Raw genomic sequence first — 3,550 nt, 5'->3', positions numbered from 1 at the left:
ACCTGTGTCTGGTTCCAGTAATTAGCATGGAGAGACCGCATAAAGGAGAGACCACATAAAGAGGCCCAGGAAAGAGCTGTGAGGCGAGAGAGACTGACTGCTGACTCGGGAGACACTGGGCCTGCTCTGGAGAGCCCTGCGATCGTGATTGTGATTGTGCCTCTGCAATTGTGCTATATTGAGCGCTGGTAGCGTGACGTTCTGTTTTACTTTGTTTGAAGCTGAATAAAAACCCCACCAGCAGTCAAGCCGACACCTTCCTCTTCCTTATCAAGACATTGACTTTGTTACACTGGTGCCGAAACCCGGGAAGGAAGCAGGAGAGCCGCCGCTGTCATGCAAACTCCGACAAGTACGCCATTTGCGGATGTCATTTCATCCCTCGCGGCCCTCCATCAAGAGCAACATCAGGTGCTACTGGACATGCGGACTGATCAGGAGCGATGCTTCCAGGTCATCGTCCAGGCGCAACAGGAGGACCGCGAGAGGATCCGGAGCTGGATGGACCGGGAGGTTCGGGCAGAAGCCGCCCCGCAGCAGACCCCGGCTCCCCACCTGCCGCTGAACAAGATGGGGTCTCAGGAAGACCCCGAAGCCTTCCTGGATCTGTTTGAGAAAACAGCGGAAGCCGGTGGGTGGCCACAAGAGCAATGGCCTGTGCGCCTGATACCCCTATTATCGGGGGAAGTGCAGGTGGCTGCTCAGCAACTGCCCGTGCGGAACCTCCTGGTCTTTGACGATCTCAAAAGGGCCATCATCCAGCGGGTCGGTCCCTCTTCCCAGGTCCCGTCCTCCAGGTCTTCCGGCGGGAAGGTCTGGGCTGGCCTGTTGGCATTGTGGGGACCCGGACCATTTTAATGACAGGTGTCCAATGATGGAGGTGGGGACAATGATCCGGGTCCCAGATGCCCCGCAGGTTGCCCCCAGTCACGCTGGCTGGTACCAAATACCTGTGAGTATTAAGGGGGGTACCTATCAGGCTCTGGTGGATTCGAGATGTAACCAAACCTCTATCCATCAAAGCCTGATTCAATCCGAGGTATTGGATACAGGCCTCTTGGTTTAGGTACGGTGTGTGCATTGGGATGTGGTGGAATATCCTTTAATGTCCGCCGTTATTCAATTTAGGGGACAAAATCATAATGTGGAGGTTGCAGTTAACCTGCACCTCCGACATCCGCTAATTCTGGGTACGAATTGGCCTGCTTTTAAGGAATTATTGGGATGCTTGTGTGCGGATGTCTCTTGGGAAGAGAAAAGGCAGGGATGGGGGGCGCTCGTGCAGGTGGGAGAGGTTGAACTGGGGCCACTGAGATCTGTACCAGGGGAACGGAGTGAAATCGAGAGACTGATCCTCTCAGGACATGATGATTTTCCCCTGGAGCAGTCTCAGGATGAGTCATTGAAACATGCTTTTGAACAGGTCCGTTATATCGACAGTCAACCTCTCCAACCTGCTCGTCCTCTTTCCTATCCATATTTTTTGCGATTATAAAAGACCGGTTGTATCCAGTGACCCAAGATGCTCAGACAAAGGAAGATACAACACAGCTGTTAGTACCAAAAAGCCGTCGGGAAATGCTTTTCCAGGCGGCTCATTGTAATCCCATGGCTGGCCATTTAGGTCAAACAACAACACTAAATCGTCTCATGGCCCGTTTCTTTTGGCCGGGCATTCACGAGAACGTGCGCAGGTGGTGTGCATCTTGTCGTGAATGTCAGCTGGTAAATCTACTGGCCTCCACAAAAGTGCCATTGCACCCTATACCTATACCGTTAATGCAGGTCCCCTTCGAAAGAATTGGGATGGACCTCCTCGGGCCATTAGAGCGATCCGCAAGAGGGCATCGTTTTGCATTAGTGCTGGTAGACTATGCAACATGATATCCTGAGGCAGTGGCACTCCGCAGCATCTCCGCCAAGAGTGTTGCGGATGCACTGTTTCAATTAATCTCCCGAGTGGGGATCCCGAAAGAGATCCTCACTGACCAAGGCATGGCGTTTATGTCACGTACATTACGCGAACTGTATGAATTATTGGGCATTAAGTCGATTCGCACCAGTGTCTATCACCCACAAACGGACGGGCTGGTGGAACGATTTAATCGCACGTTGAAAACCATGATTCGGAAGTTTGTTCACGAGGATGCCAAAAATTTGAATAAATGGCTGGAACCCCTCTTGTTCGCTGTGCGGGATGTCCCGCAAGCCTCCACGGGGTTTTCCCCCTTCGAGCTTCTTTATGGACGTCAGCCCCGGGGGGTTTTAGACGTCCTGAAAGAAACTTGGGAGGATGGACCTTCTCAAAGTAAGAATGAAATTCAATATGTAATGGACCTGAGAACAAAACTCCAAACTTTGGGGCGGCTATCTATGGAGAATTTGTTACAGGCCCAGGACAAACAAAGCCGGCTGTACAACAGGTGAACCCGCTTACGAAAATTGGCACCGGGAGGGAAAGTACTTGTACTCCCAACTTCGAGTTCTGAATTATTTGCAAAGGGGCAAGGGCCGTTTGAGGTCACACGGCAAGTTGGAAATCTTGATTATGAGGTGGTTTGCACAGATAGGAGCGGGGCACGTCAAATTTACCACCTCAACCTCCTGAAAAAATGGCGCAAGGCGGAGTCAGTGATGCTGGCGACGGTGGTGAGTGGAGAAGATGATCTCGGGCCAGAGGTGAGCACTAAATCTCAATCTCTCGCTCTGGCCCCAGGAGGGGATCATCTCTCGCCCTCCCAGCTCACTGATGTGGCCAAGTTGCAGGCAGAGTTTGCCGATGTGTTCTCGCCCTGCCTGGTCGAACGGATCTCATTCAGCACCATATTGAGACTGAGCCAGGCATAGTAGTACACAGTCTGCCGTATCGTTTGCCTGAACACAAGAAAAAAGTGGTTCAGAGCGAGTTAGAGGCCATGCTCGAAATAGGGGTAATAGAAGAATCCAACAGTGATTGGGCGAGCCCGATAGTTTTATAATTGCTGGACCGGCTGGGCACAGCTTGTTTTTATTCGACACTGGATTTAACAAAAGGATATTGGCAGATCCCCTTATCGCCGGTATCTAAAGAAAAAACAGCCTTCACAACGCCGTTTGGATTACACCAATTCGTTACGCTTCCGTTCGGGTTGTTCGGGGCGCCGGCCACTTTTCAGCGTCTCATGGACCGTATTCTCCGGCCCCATGCTGCTTATGCTGCTGCCTATTTAGATGACATTGTCATCTATAGCAATGACTGGCAGCGTCATATGGAGCATGTGAGGGCTGTTCTGAGAGTGGCCGGACTCACGGCTAACCCGAAGAAGTGTGTGGTTGGGCGTGTGGAGGTCAGGTATCTGGGCTTCCACTTGGGTCACGGGCAGGTGCGTCCCCAAATTAATAAGACTGCAGTGGTTGCAACTTGCCCGAGACCTAAGACCAAAAAGGAGGTGAGACCGTTCCTAGGGCTGGCGGGATATTATAGAAGGTTTGTGCCTAATTATTCAGACCTCACCAGCCCTCTTACTGATCTCACTAAAAAGGAAGCACCAGATCCGGTCCAGTGGACGGA

Source organism: Sinocyclocheilus grahami, unplaced genomic scaffold (assembly GCF_001515645.1).
Source record: "Sinocyclocheilus grahami isolate Dianchi unplaced genomic scaffold, SAMN03320097.WGS_v1.1 scaffold1041.1, whole genome shotgun sequence".
Taxonomy (NCBI): Eukaryota; Metazoa; Chordata; class Actinopteri; order Cypriniformes; family Cyprinidae; genus Sinocyclocheilus; species Sinocyclocheilus grahami.
This window is presented reverse-complemented; position numbering follows the sequence as displayed.